General features: G+C 42.8%; 1 long non-coding RNA gene across 1 annotated transcript in view; it reads left to right on the top strand.

Annotated features, from left to right (window-relative positions):
• Positions 1-5,735: 5,735 nt before the first annotated feature.
• The window catches only part of LOC114907355, a 57,502-nt gene continuing 47,218 nt past the window's right edge, over positions 5,736-16,019 (top strand). Inside the window, exon 1 of the long non-coding RNA XR_003796717.1 lies at positions 5,736-5,960. This is a non-coding gene — a long non-coding RNA (uncharacterized LOC114907355). The remainder of the gene's footprint in view (positions 5,961-16,019) is intronic.

A 16,019-nucleotide genomic window follows, 5' to 3' on the forward strand; every position in this document is an offset into this window, starting at 1 on the left:
CAGTAACCCAGAGAATTGGCAACAGCAGGCTAGTGAGACAAAGTGAGGGTCTGGTGTTCCCAGAGCCTAGGAACCGGTGTCACGTGAGGCTATCTGGCAGGGGCATGTAACACAGAGTCACTGAGATGATACTCAAAGCTGAAACAGAAGGTAAATACTTGAGCTTGTGTGTCCTCTGCCCAACAGTCTGTCAGTGTGCCGTTTTCTGAACCTAGCTAGAAGTTGAGAGATTTGTTTACGCATTGCTACACAAGAATATGACTGAACTTGGCAGCTGAAATCAATACACAGTTACCACAGTTCCTAAGGATCAAGCGTCGGGCACAGTTTAACTGGTCCTGTTTGACTGCTTCAGAGTTTCTCAAAGCTGCAGTTCAGGTGTTGGCTGGGCTACATTCTCATATAGAGGCCTGACTGGGGAAGGATCTATTTCCAAACTCAGATGGTCAGTAAAATTCAGTTCCTTGTTTTGGACTGAGGGAGTCAGTTTCTGGCTGGCTTCTGGCCAGAAGCAGTCCTCAGTTTCTAGAGGTTTCCCTAATTTCCTTACCGTATGGGTTTCCCTAACACAGATGGCTGCTTCATTAAAGCCAAAAGGGAAATTGTGACCTTCATCTTATGCGGATGCTGTCTTATAAAACATAAGCACGGAAGTGACATGCTATCACCCTTGCTATGTCCTACTAGTTAGAAACAAGTGACGGGTCCTGCCCACAGGGAAGGGGAGGCTGTTACGGAATGGTGTGAATTCCAGGAAGCAGGGATCATAAGGGCTGTCTTAGAAGTTGCGCATCACAGCAGGGGAACCTGCAAATAGCAGTTTTCAGGGGGAGGGAGGCAAAGGATCTGAGTACAAATCAACTGACTTGCATGAGCCTGATGTCTTAGGTGCCAAATATCAAATGATCTAAACCAGAACAATTGTAGCCTTTATTTCCTCTTCTCTCCTTATCCTTGATTTTTCACTCCAGTTTCAACCTCTCCCATAGCTAATCACTCTAGAGTGTGTTAAATGTCTGAAAATATGCATTTATCCTTGGGTAATATAAAATGTTGCATGTATTTTTCATTTACATCACTGATACTGCGCTATAGATCTTTCATTTTCATTTAACACCAAAATTGGCTGTTACACTACATGGAGTTCATGGTTTCTAACTTCTGTAATTTTATTTTTCATTTCCTATAGTGAACGTCTAGGTTCTTTGCCAACTTTCCTTAACACCAAAATGAATATTCTAGAATATTTATGAACCTGAGAATACTCTGGGATATATCCAAGAATGTGACTGTTGGGTTACATTTCTTCATCTCCTATCTGATTTTCTTAGAAAAAAATGGAGCTCCATGCTAAACTGACAATTAGACATTGAACTTTGTACCCTGTTAAGAGTGTGAATTTCCTAAGCATCCATGAAAGGCTAATAAAAATAGATTCTATACTAGGCCAGAGAATCTTACATTTCAAAAGGCAGAAATTACATTGTCACAAGGGAATATAATTTATGCAATAGAAAAAATTCCCATGCTCTTCCAATCTAAAATGCTCTGCTTCATAACTACCGGTTCAAAGAACAAATCAAATACCCAGAGGTAAACTCATAACCTTAATTTTTAAAAACACATGTTTTTAAAGACATTACAGAACATTCAAGTGTAACTATAGCTTTAGCCCAATTCCGTAAACAAGTTTTCTGTTTAAGTGAGATCACTAAAAGTAACAAAAGCAGAAATTAATGTATTAAAACAGAACTGATAAATCCAAGAGCTGGCCCTTCTAGGTACTGGGATGGACAGGGAATAGCTTTTTTTTCTTTTTGGTTATGGAGTAGACCTATTAGATGATAAATGATGGGGCTTAGGGAGACTTGACCATTAACTGGTCACTTAGCTTTTGACAGACTGTTTCCTCAGTTTAAGCTTACCATCTCTAAGCTAATACGAAAGTGGAAACAGGGAGGGGAAGATTTGACTACAATAAAGCTTAAGAAAATACTATCAGTAATTTTGACTTTGAAGGGAATGAGCTGGTGTATTTGAGCTCATGGATGTCAAGAGGCCTGAGTAACTGGGTTTATCTTGGTTGGTATCAATCCCTCCACCACTCCCCACGTTTGAGCATGAACCACAGGAAGTTATCTTTGTACCTTCCCCAGGGGGATGGAGGTAGGTGTCCATGGGCAGTGTTGTCTTAAGAAGAAAGTCACGTCACCCATCACAACTAGAGTTTTCATCCTGGGGTCCTGCATGGAGCACTGTCTTGGGTCTAGCACCCCTTTCAACCTCCCTCCCCATTTTAAGCATGGCTGTGTTTTCTTTCTTGAACTTTCTGAAACATTGACATATGAGGTGAGGAATAATAAGTATAGGTTCAGCATGTGCTCAGTTTGAACTTGGATTTTCATCTTGAACTTGAAATATGATCATAGCTACAAATATTTCTCCCTTCCTAATACTAGCAGTATTTCATTTCCCAGTACAACATCAATAGCAAGAGTAGTAATACCATCTAAATAAACTGAATGCTTCTAATGGCTCATTAAATGTGATGTTTGCTCTAAGCCTTTGGAAGATTCTCTATCAAGCTACGATGTTTCCTTTTATTCCTAGCTTGACAAAATTCACTCATTCATAAAGTTTGCAAATGATTTTTTGAAACTTGAGATAATGTGGTTTTTCTCTAACATGTTAATGAAGTTATTGATATCCCCTCCAATACTGACCTATCCTTGCATTTCTGAGACAAATTCTACTTGGTCCCTATATATTTTAATACTCTACTATATTTGATTTTCCAATATTTTTAGACTCCTTGCATCTGTTAATTATGTTGACATATAGCTTGCTCTTCTCATTCTGTCTATGGTATCAAAACTATGCTAGCTTCATACAATGAATTAGGCAATCTTTATCTTTGGCATTTTTTTTAATGCAGCATATCCTCACACTCTTATCAATCAGGGTCTAAACCTGGAAAACAAAGCATTCCAAGTATTTACTACAGAGGGAATTTGATCCAGGTAATGAGTTAATCTGAAGATGGAAGCGCTGGGAAACAGGGAATGAGATGGTGAGAAAACTAAGAACAGCTTCAGGGATGCACTACTGCCGCTGGGTTGGGGAGACAGAGTAGGGGAAAACGGCCTTAGGGAGCCTGGGATGGGGGCAGCTGGAGAGGTGGAAACCAAGGTGGGCCTACCTGAGTCGGAGGAGCTGCCTGAGACAAAGAGGAAAAGGAAAATACCCTGGACTCTTCCATCCTTCAACCCCTCACCAGGGCTTTCGCTGGCCCAAAGCAGCTGAGAGCCACTGAATGAGGACCCTGGGAAACGCAGCCTGCAAGTTCAAGGATCAGCCCCCTGCAGCACCCTGAGTGGAACAGAAGAGCAAAGACCGAAACCGGGAGCAAACATCAAACGCTGGGATTCATTCCAGGACTTTGCTGTCTAAGCAGTGCTGCTATGAGCAGTCTTGACTCTGTGTCCCAGTACACAGGTTTAAGATTCTCTGTGGTGTACATCCAGGAGCCATTGGGTGTGTGGACCTTACATTTTACCGGAAACCACTAAAGCTCCTGTATGTTTCCCATTCCCAGTTACGTTGAAAATTGTCGTGGCTCTGGGTCCCTAACAATGTAGAGTTTCAAGGACCTTCCATTGGCTCCTCTGAACTCCTTTCTCCACCCCTTATGTTCCCAGAGGCTGACCTGAATGGACTTCATCTCCCAGGCCCTCTGGTCTCTGGCTGGGGCTCACCAGTAGGGAGCACGGGTGAGAGAGCTAAAAGAAGGTGACTACTCCTCCCCTGAACCCCTCTGGGGGAGAATAACAGCTTCTCCCCTTGGTTACTGCACTAACCATTGTGCTTCCCCTACACACCGCCAACACCCCTGTGAGGAATCCCTCTGCAAACAAACCCTCCTCATGTTCTAAACTGAGGGAGCCGTTTGTCTCCCAAGTCGGGACTCCGACTGGTATATAGCCAGGTAGTCTTTATCATAATGGCTGTCCACCTGGTGCTTCTGTAAACTTGTTTAACTTCTGTTCCGTGATTCTTAGTGTTACCAGCCACCTTCACGTTAACTGGTTATTTCTGTTTATGTGAACTCTGTTCACAACTTGCTGTTGAGGACTTTTTCTTACTGACTTATGGGAGTTCATTATATAATCAAACTACTAGTCTCTTTTAGTTTGTATGGTGCAAATGTTTTCTCCCAATTTAGTCTTTTCCCTCGGATACCTCCTTAACTCTTAATTCTTTACAGTAAATCATTTGACATTCTTGTGTGCTTTTTACACACCAAAGGATTCCTTCTACCTTACCCCAAGTCATAAAATAACTTTAGAAGACAACGTAGAATAAGCTGCCTTTTACATCTACAGGTCTTTGTATCTGCAATTGATAGACTTTTGGCCCGTGATCGGGTTCATACTCGAGTTCTTTGCCCCATGTGAAAACCTCCATCCTAGACTCATGTATCGAAGCACTCATTCCTGCTCCAGCCTCCCCCTGTGTCATTTTAACCTTCTGGGTACTCGAGCCTATTCTGGCCCTTGCCTGTTGTCTACCCTTTCCACTAAATCTTTTATCATAGAATCCTAGTTAAAATCCCTGTGTGATGCTCTAACATCTGAGGCATCCCCGAATTGGCTTTGTTGACTACGTCATCCCTCTGCAATGGGTTACCTTCCTTCCATTCTCAACATGTTGGCATGCTCGCTTTTATGAACAGTACAGGTAAATTTTACACCTGGAAATGGGCTGTTAGGCTGTTGGCTGTATGTGTGGAGGGAAGGGGCAGTGCATCTGGTCAGATGTGGAGGTGGGTTTGGGGTTTTCTTGGTACCGTTGTAACTGTCACCGCTTCCCGTCTCTCCAGTGGAGCCTGCTTTTGCCTTATGTTTACGGTGCCAGAGGCTTTTCCTCAGTGTTCCCACCCAGCCGCGGCTTTCAGCTGTTCCTGTGCCACAGAAAGGGTCTCTCTCCATGACCTTGCCCTGCCCCAGCAGTAGACTTCTGTGCCTGTTGCCAGTGCTAGGCTCGGGATGGGGGGTGGGCAGGGGTAGGGCAGAGTGGTCCTCTGTTCTCCTTGTCCAGCCTTCATCCCAGTCTGGCTGTGTTCCTGGACATCTGGAATGGGGGTTTCTGAGCGGCTCTGCCCCATCCTCATGGCAGCCACATGCCCTCTGGTCTTAGCGGGAAAGTACATTCTGCCCCTTTCCCAGCAGCGACGCACATCCATTGGTGTAGGAACGGGGGCAGGCTCCGGGGTTTCCTGCTCTTCCCTCTCCCAGAAGCTGTGGCTCTTACCCATAGTCCTGGCAATGGGAGAGAGGAAATACCTTCCCTCCTACAAAGGTGGATGGGTTTTGGGTCTTGGCCAGGCTCGGGGAGGGGAGAGCATTTCCCACCCCTCTCCCGGTGGCATAAGGCTTTAGTTCCTTCTGAGAGAAGGTTCAGGGAGTGAAGAGGTGTTTGTACCTGGCCTCCAGCATCAGCCAGTCCTATCCCGCAAGCCTGTCCCACCAAGCAGGGCTCTGGCCTCCGTCCCAGTCTTTCTCATGAATAGCTGGCAGGGATCCTAGACCAAGGGCCTGAGAGCGTGAACTTCTTGTGTGTTTCAGAGCTCAAGATATTCCAAACTTCAGCCCACGCTTGGCCTTGAAGACGTCCTTCATGTTCTACCTGATTTTCCTTACCCACCTCTATGCAGGGGCTTCCATCCCGTCTTCCTGTGCTCTGCTCCTCCGAGGGGATTAGCATGCTGGAATTTAACTCCTTGATTGCCTTGCAGCCTCAGCTCTCTGGGATCAAAAGTTAAAGTTTTGTGGATCACCTGGCTTTCTCTTAAGGGAAGAGCGTTCTCTTGAGGATTTCTACATTCTGAATAAGTAGTACCTCATCCCCAAATCTCTAATTTGCACTATGAGTTTTTCTCTGGCCTATGGACTATTCTACAGGTGAGACTCTTAATTCCCAAATAATAGGATGATTTTATCAGTCACTTTTGTGAATGATTTCTGGCCTATTTGCCTTTAATTGGTGCTCATTCAGTATAACTTGCCTTTTGAAGTTTGATTTGCTTTTTCTTTGCAAAAGCTCTGTACATGCTTAAATGTGTTTGCATTTACTAGGCGTGCGGTGTGTTGCGTTTCAGCTTGTCGTGGTGGTCAGCTCTTTCATATCCTTACTGATTTGCCTAATTAATCAACTGAGAGAACTCTACTAATATCCCACGAAGTTTATGCATTTGTCTTTTACCTAGAGAGAACTACAAATTTTGGTTGACACATTCTGAGGCCCAAAACCATGAGTCACTTTAAAATGATAGCTTGAGATCGAGTTATTATGTGTATCCAGTTTGTTTTGTCTGACATGTTAATATAGCTTTCGGCTTTGTTTAACTGGTATCTTTCTACCTCTTCAACTTTCTTGCATCCCTAAGCTTTGGATCTCTTATGTGTATATAGAGCTAGATTTTCTATGAGGCCTGAGAACTGAAGCATTTAGCCCTTTGTTATTACTAATATTTGGATTTAAGATTTATTCCACATGGTCTGATTCTTCTCTTCCTACTCCTTTTTTATAAATGTATTTATTTTACTTTTGGCTGCATTAGGTGTCCATTGCTGCGCGTGGGCTTTCTCTAGCTGTGGCGAGCGGGGGCTACTCTTCGTTGCGGTGCACGGGCTTCTCATTGCGGTGGCTTCTCCTGTTGCGAAGCACAGGCTCTAGTCACACGGGCTTCAGCAGTTGTGGCACGTGGGCTCAGTAGTTGTGGCTCATGTGCTCTAGAGAGCAGGCTCAGTAGTTGTGGCACACGGGCTTAGTTGCTCCGCGGCATGTGGGATCTTCCCAGACCAGGGCTCAAACCCGTGTCCCCCGCATTGGCAGGCGGATTCTTAACCACTGCGCCACCAGGGAAGTCCCCCTACTCTTTCTTTTAAACCGATTACACTTTTGTCCCATTATTTCCTTCTGTTAATGAGGTTATATTCTTTCTGTGTTACTAGTGGTAATGTTGAAAGTTACGATATGCACTAGTTAAGGCTAACGATCAGTACTTTAGCTCTCCACCTAGACAACTTTACACATTTAAGGTGTCACGACCTATTATGGTTATATTTATTAATGTCCAGATTATTCTATCTTTGGAGAGTGGGTACCTCTACTGGTAATTTAGAATTCTGGAATTAAATCGTTCTCATCTGCTTTATGACAAGGAGACCGTATTGCAGGTGTCAGTGGAGTGGTGATAACTCGTGGCATGCTGTACCAATGATTCTCACATTTTGGTGAGGGTCAGAATCACCTGGGGAACTTGGGGAAAATACAAAATCCAGACACTTTCCTGCTTCAATGAGCCTGGGCCTCTGTGCTTGACTAGCATTCCAGGGGATTCTGATGCTGAGTTTGGGAACCTCTGTATTATAGCATCATAATTACTGTGGTGAATGGGGATGATGGAGGTCAGAGGGGATGTACTTGCACATACAATTTCTCTAGCATTTGAGAGACGGGGAGGCAATAGTGATCACGGGGATTGAGAAGTTGGTGGCTACTGGCCAGAGTAGCACTGAAGAAAAATGGGAGCTCAGTTCAGCTAAATACCGATTATGGCTGTAGAGGATGAGAATTCTCTAAATGGTGCCAAAGTGCACGTGTAGCTGAGAATCAGGCCCAGTATATGATCAGGACAATAGAGTTACAGGGATGTTAATTCTCACCCTGGCAAGCCTCGTACACTAACATTGGGCTCTGATAAATTAGGATCCTGGTCCAGGGACATCTGGACAGATGGACTTCAGATCCTTGAACCACCCAGTTTCCCAGAATCCTCTGGGCCCCTCCTTTTGCTTAAGGATAATGCAGAGGCCTCACCTGAGGCACATCTCTCACAAGCTGATGGTTGCTCCTTGTAAGTGATGCCCCGTATCCCTCACAGCTTCTAGGACAATTATTGGTGTCAAGTCCAGCATGGCCCCAGTGGGGCAGTCTGTCCTTGTGACAAAAGGGATTATTCGCCAAAGGATCTATAGGACCTGGTGACTCTGTCAGTAGGAATTTAAGACTTAGGAATGACTTAAAGGTGCTGGAGCAGGGGGTACAGAACACTAGGCTGGATGATGGAGAGTTTATAGGGTGCTCTCACAGGACTAATGTCCTGGCAAAGACATATGGAACCAGTCTTAATATGCTTCTGGTATAGCTATTAGAAGCTTCGGGCAAGGGAGCGGGTATAGAAAGCTGGCCTATAGCATCAGTCCTAAACATGGCTGTGCGTTCACATCATGTAAAGATTTTTTAAAAAATCCTGACCCTTAAACTTCCCATAATCTTCTACAAATTTCAGGAGACGAGGCCCAAGCATCAGTATTTTTAGAACTCCCCAGATGATTTTAACTTCAGTCAAGTTTGAGAGCCACTGACATGCAGCAAATGAGGAGGAGATAGCAGTTACCTCGGGAAAGTCTGAAGAAAGGGTTCAGAGTGGGCTTTTTAAAAACCTTTATTATACATCACCAGAGAAGCCAGGATGGTCCCCAGGATGCCCCTGAGGTCTGTCCTTTCCCTAAAACAAGGAAGGTACTAATGATGGAAGGAACCAGCCTCACTGAGAAATGGGGGTGCCTGCCATCTACCGGCCAGGGTTGAGAGGGGTAGAGGTTTATGTTGAACTGGTGTCCATAGGGATAGTAGGATTTGGAAATAGCAGAGGTCAGGCAATAACAGTGGGTCACATCCACATTGCCATAAAGCCGGAACAGCAAGCAGAGGGCCCTGATCCGCAAGGCAATTAGACAATGTGTGTCTGGTGCAAAAGATCGGTGGCCACACACGTATTGACCTGTCTAAAGAAAGAGCAGGAGTGGGTGAGAAGACTTACACCAGCTGCTCCAATGGGAAGCCACTATCCCTTACTCAGTTCTCACCTGAACCAGTGCTAGTTAACTCCCCTTGAAGAAAACTATGTTGCTATGTAATACTATAGCAACTACACACGGTAGTGATTCCCCAAGGTTCATCCCAAAAGGAACCTATGTTCACTTACTTAAGTAACTATATTTCAGGATTTGTTGGATAAAGGGTTAGACATGTTAATATGAAGGATGGAAAAATGCTTATGAGTTTCCAACTGGACTAAGGTGGTATGAAGCCAGTTAACAAAGTCCTCAGTCAACTAGTCCAACGAGCCTCTGGCACTGCTCTGCAGTTATTTCCCTAGCCCTTGATCCCTAAATATAAAGATATGCTTGGAACAGCCCTCATATTTTTTCCTATTCTGGGGACTAAGTTGAAAAGCATGTTAAGTAGGTGGTCTGGATGGTTTGAATATTGGGCCAGAGAAGCTTTGTGCTGTCTGTGCCCCAGGATGCCCCAGAGATTGCCTTTTTCTCTAGACGCAAAGGAGAGCACCGGTGAGGACACCAGCCTCTGAGAAATTTGTGGGGGAGGTCCTCTGTAAGCCAAGGTGGACAGCAGTAGATGTATAGAGCTGGACTCCCTGGCGTCCCTGGAGATGGTGGGATTCAGAAAAGCAGATCCAAGTTGAGCAGCTATCAACTCAGGCACCCTGACGTCTGGGGAGGCTGAAATAAGCACTGAAAATGAATCACAAGCATAGTCAACAACATGGATGAAACTTACAATGAAGGATTTACCTGAATCTTGTATCACAGAAAATGGTGATTCTAGAAAGCCATCAGTGTATTCTCTTGTCAAAATGAGATGAGACGTTATGTGCCTTCTGATCAAAGTTTACCGCACAGCAGTTCTAGATTCAGATGTGCACCATTCTGGACTCACTCACCTGGCCTGAGTTTGGTTCCAGTGCCTCAAATGCTGGTTAGTACTTTTTCTGTATTCTTGAGAGGAAAGTTGCTGCTGCCTGCTGCATCTGTGAGGGCTGCATTGTGGGGCTTCAGGTTGCTCAGAGCCTTGCCTAATGGCCCCTCCCTCTGAAAACGTGAGACCATCGGAGACCCTTTGAATGCACATCAGATGTGTGTGGGAGTCTATAGTCCCTGGGACAGCTCTGGCAGCGGGAGAAAGGAACTGATGGAGAAACTATTCCTTCTCAGTTGGAGGGATTTGGGGGGAAATAACTTCCTTGCCCGCTCTAAAGACTTCCAGGCAGACTGAGAAATCAGTTTGTCAGAGAACTATGGCCAACTCGAAAGTACTCTTGTCATGGTTGCCATCCCTCCTTCACTTTTCCCATTTTTCTTGGTATTTTACTTTATTACAATAAAGTGTCAGAACCTGTGGCAAAAATATTTGCTATGCCCCAGAACTCCTGGCCTAAAACACTCCCCTATTAACTGTTCTTGCCCAAATAATGCAGGCTTGAATCCAAAAAATGTCTAGATCTAACTTTCAATTTATAGAAGATAGGGACAGAAGAACACGACAGATGACACCATGGGAATAAAATCTGCAAATCTAGATTCTATGTCATCTGCCCTGTAAGTGGTTCCAATTTCAAGGAACTATTAGTTAAAAGAAACTTGGATGGGCTCGCATTTGGATCCTAATTGAAAATAGAGGCTTCAAAGGTATTGGCAAAACTCCATTTCTCGGTGAATGGTTTATACACATAGATGTTTACTTAATTAGTCTTTATGTCATAAATATTCATAGAACAAGAAATGATTAGAGCAGGTCAAAAATGGGGGTGAACAAAATTGGATAGGACAGCAACTGGGTTTTTAATCAGGAGGAGGATCCTAACTAAGGCTTCAGTGGTTGGGGGAATATATAGAATTGGAAAGAGGTACAGCATTCAGAATTGTGAGCTGTTGAAGGTGTGAGAAAACGGAGATCTCAAGAATGACTCCAAGGTCCTCAGAAGTGATCAGTTCAAACGGTTGCACCCCTTACTAAATAAGGGGCAACATAGGAAATAAGTTCTATTCTCTTGGGCCTTGAGATTCCTACAGGTCATTCAGGGGGAAACAGACATTGGCAATTAGAGGCTGGATGGAAGCCCAGGAGACCTGCAGATGCAGAAGTACATGTGGTTGGTGATTGACCCACGTCTTTGTTTCAGATTCTGTTTTGAGAGGACTCAAGTGGAGACTGAAGCGCTGGTAGTTTATTGGGGACATAGCATGAGTGAGAGGTAGTGATATCAAGCAAAGGCTCACTGCCCAATGCACATAGAAAGCAATACTGTGGTACCAGCTTCTGAGAAAAGAAAGCTTTACCGCAAGGTCACTGGCAAGAGACAAGAGGCAGGGCTCAAACCTGTCTCCCCAATCCAGGGTTGGGGGCAAAATTTAAGGGGTTAGGGGAATTTCAAACTTGGCTTATAGGCTAGTCTCAAATCAATCCTTTTATGGTAACAAAGCCACTTGAGCTGCTCGAAGCTGAATTTTTCTTATTGAAGAAGGTCTTGCTTTGTAAAGGGCTCTGGTGGCAACATCGCTATTACTTGGGTTCTGTAGACTTAAGATTCTTGGTTCCAGGGTCATCCTGGGGACATGGATTCCCATCTTGCACAAGCACAGTGCTGTTCTTGTAAAATAGCTCAAGGTTTGATTATAATCTGCTTAAGGAAGCAAAACTAGTTTAAACTGGTCAGTGTTTTACATGCTGTTTCAATAGTAGGGAAATGAGACAATACAAGGATTTATTGAGTTGGTCACCACTTCAGGTGATTGACTGCTCCATCCCATGGGAACTTCAGGAAAGGTCTCAGAAGAAACAGGGAGGCATGTATTCAAGAGGCTTCATTGCCCCTTTTGATCAAGTTTTGCCGAGTGTAACTCCACGGTTTTCGGGGTCACATGTATCAGCACTGAGCAGATTCCCACAGGCATCTATGTGGCAGTGTCAGAAGCTCTAGGACAGGGTACCAGGTGGGTGAGATGATGTTGGGCTGATCTTAGGTGGGACTGGTCCCTGCAGCAATGGCTTAAAGATGAGATCAAAGAGGTTGAAGTGGTGCAGAAACATCTCCCATCCACTCCAGGGGAGTATATAGAAATACATACAGCTGAGCAGCTGGTGTACACCAACTTTTAAGGGACAGGTGGAGTGAGGTGCCTGGAGGAAATCTTCAAGAAGTAATAGTAAAAGAGAGAAGAAAAGTTGCCACAAAACCCAAGAGAGAGGAGTTTTCAGGAGGAGGAATTAGAAAAATTGTATCAAATCAAATAGTAAATTCAGTCGATAAAATTGAGAAGTCATTAGTTAAAGTCTAGTTCCCAGAATGAAAAAATAAATAAATCAAGGCCATAACATACTAACCGGTAAATGGATTGTGATCTGGGTAGACAAGTGACATTAGTATGTCTGTATACTTATGTCATATGTATACACTGCTGTATTAATGTAGTATGTATATATTTATTCTCAAATATCATAAAATACTTACCTTCTTTAATACAAAACCTTTCTTCACTAAAAATGAAAACATTAATTTGTCAATGATGTGAATAAAAGTGCTCTATTTTCTAAAGTTTGTTTTTAACACTCTGATACAGTATTTTGAAGATCTAAGTTTAGTTTGTTTTGATCCTTGGTTTTAAGGGTTGTCATAGCCGAGAAATATCTTATACAAAGATGGGTAGCTCCAAATGAACTACACTGTTGGCGCTTATTAAATTGTGAAACCTACTGTTTAGTTCCATCTACTGGTTACACAAAACTCTGTTTTTGAGATTCTTCTGGAAAACTCACATCTTCTGTCAATCAATTGTTGCAACTAATTGGAAGGTGTAGTATTTCTACATCTTTAACCAGTTAGCCCAAACCTGATGAAATTGTTTGAAACAGAATCTTCTAATCTGTTTTAAAACTCTTCCAGATTTTAGTATGCAGACACAAGAGATTTTAGACATTTTTTTCAGAACAAAAATCTCAACATTGGAATCATGTCAAAATGTGCTTTTACAATACTCTGTTCTCATAGCATGAATTTCTTCAAAAGCAGTTTGTCCTATCACTGCTACAAGTTCACTTGTACCTCTCCAAGAGAGTATCCTACTATCAAAGTCAGCAAATGTGGAACATTTGAAATTTTGGAAAGACAAACGCATAACTCATCTTTAAATATTTTCTCTTTTTGTAATAGGGAATGATGAATTTTTTTATACCATGGACATTTGGTTCTTATTGCAAAGTATCAAAGAGTCAACTATGGTTTAAGAGTCTTGCTTTCATGAAATTAGTTCCATCAATGACAACTTAATACTATATACACTATTTTCAACTTCCTCCTGGTAACTCCCTGTTTGTGAATGATGTGATGGATGAATTGCACGTGTGCTGTGATATCCATAAACCTACTGATATCAACTGTGGTTACGCTTATATTTTCCATGAAGGGGTCATTTCATGTTGAAGGTGGCTCACGAAAGTAATCTTAGGTGTATGTCATTTTTGAAATAGAATCCGACAGATACCATAATCTAAGACATGTTCAAAACATTTGTACTTTCATCCAACTGTATAGCAACCTTCCACACTCTATAATTTGTTCTAAACTTATTTCTTCAAATCATCTTGGTTCATGTGTCTTCCTCACATGGCACTTTGTATTTAAAATAAAAAAAGATGTATTTTCCGTGCCTCTGCCAATAGTGTTTGGTGATAAAGGAATATATTTGGTTTTATTTCCAGTGTGTTCTAGCAATTTCCATCATGGTAGAAAGAGCCAAACGTTTTCTCCAATGGTACATGGATTTTTCTATCTTTCACTTCTAAACATTTATGGCTAAATTTAGTGAAATCTTGTGGAGTATTGGAATAATTGCATAACTTTACAGAGCGCTGACAGTTGAGTTTCTCTATATTCTGAATACTTAGTATAAATTTAACCTGTCGAGTCACTGTATACATTTAAGAAAAGGGATTTTTCTACTGATGACAAACGCTACCCTAACTGTCTTAATTTTCAATTAAATCTTTTGGTAGATTGATTGAACTATTATCTCTCTCAACGTGGCTATTGAAGAAACACACTAGGAGTATAAATGATCAGCTTCTCTTATTCTCAGGGGCTTGCATTGGTTTCTTCAATCTGTAGTTTCACTGTAGCAGTCTAAATCATACATCACCTGTGTTGAGGAATAGTTTAGTTAAAATAATATCCCCCAATCCACTTAGGGCAACACATTGTGGAGAGAAGGCAGAGCCATGCCTGAGGGAGCCCCGTCAGCACCTCCAAGCTGGAGAGCTCACTCTTTGCTCATGTCTCTTGTGTCCCAGGTGCCCCCTGACCATCCAATGCACAAATGAACGGGGGTCAACATGTGTGTCCAGTGTCCTTACCAGCATTCACCAACATTAATGTGAGTCTCTACACCCCAAGAGATTTTATTGGGGTAGATTGAGGGTACATCCACCTCAATTTGGGATCTGCTGATATAATGAGTAAGCACTTCAAGGACCTGATCTGTGAGGAAATCGGTAATAATTAGAAAACATTGGGAGATTTTTAAACTGGATGAGGGAGACAGGAGTATTAAGCTATGGGGAAGGAACCTCTGGAAGAGAAGTTGAAGGTGCAGGAGGATGGATGGATAATCAATAGAGTATATCAGAGAAAGGGAAAACCTGGGATTTAGGAAACATGGAAGGATTAACCTACCTCAGAAGAAGCCACTTCCTGATAAGTTGAGGGTGGTGGTGGAAGATCCTAAGTAACATTCGTTTGTGATGAGGGTAGGGAGCTGAAGGAGCTGGGGGTGAGGACTTGTGCTGAGAGAAAGGGGCAATAAAATGTTTGTGGAAGAAACCACGTTGCAACAGCTACCATATATAAGGAGAGCTAATGAAGGGTACAAGTCAGTTTGTTAGTTACAGGATAGTCATCTTCTCCTTCCTCAAAGAACTAACTGGTTTATGAGAGAGCTGCAGTTGGAGTAGCCCAGGGATCCTGTAACCAAAAGACCTTGCAGAGTAAGGCTCTGGGATTCATACAGCTATGAGTGCCCTAAATGTCCAAATACAGGATAACAAATACAAGACACTTCCACCTTCCAATGAGAAGATGTAAATGTTTTCTGGACACTTGAATATACACTCTTAGTGCTGAAAACTGTCAAATGTCTACCAATTGGGTTAGATATACATTTTAAATCATCAGACATTCTTGAAATACTGCTTTTTCTAGTCACATAACAATTCACTCTACATATGTAGCTTGAACATTTGTGTCGGCACTAGTGACACACCGAGTCATCCAAGTTTTCCAGAGCTCATGTGCTCAGTCATGTAACAGGCAATATTTAAATCAGACACAACTGCAAGAAACTTGATCCCAAGCCATGGGGACCCATTCACATAATGTAACACCAGTCTTTCCCCTTATTCTTTCTATGATCATATATTTGTTTCCTATGGTGTAACTTACTCTGCTTTTTAAAGTGATCCCTCAAAGGCTTCATAGTGACACCTAAAATTTGGTTGAGGACACAGGACATACCCCAAGGGGTAATTAATGATCCGGTGTTACTGTGTGTGCTCATGTGTGTTTGTGCGTACACAGTGCTCACTGCCTTTGCCAATTCTGTCAGGTGACCTCTAGCAGTCCTGAACCAGCATGAATTGGGGTCTTTTCTGGTTCATGTGTCTTCCTCACATGGCGCTTTGTATTTAAAATATAAACAACTAAGACTGAGCCAAAATGTGAGTCACTGTAAACTCAGTCATTATAAAGCTCCGTCCTTTTAGAGTCTCATAATTGGACATAAAGCTCCGTCCTTTTAGAGTCTCATAATTGGACTCCATCTTTCCCGAGGCATGAGTTTAAGGGAAAATTCTGATAACCAGGCATACATTCTCCCTAACCCACAGTCCTGGCAGCATATCACAGGACACATGGCTAACTTCTAGCAAATAGTCATTAATGTGATGTGGTCGAGTGATTAATGTAGAGTGCTCCATGCCACCTCCTCTTCCTCCCTTATCTCTACCATCCCTCAAGCTCCTCGTCCTCCTTCAGATCCAAGTAATCAGGAAAACATGAGAATCAGGGAAGTTGTGTTTATAATAATGACTTTACTGCCAGA

Source organism: Monodon monoceros, unplaced genomic scaffold (assembly GCF_005190385.1).
Source record: "Monodon monoceros isolate NGI ecotype Baffin Bay Population unplaced genomic scaffold, NGI_Narwhal_1 Super_Scaffold_3, whole genome shotgun sequence".
NCBI classification, from domain to species: Eukaryota; Metazoa; Chordata; class Mammalia; order Artiodactyla; family Monodontidae; genus Monodon; species Monodon monoceros.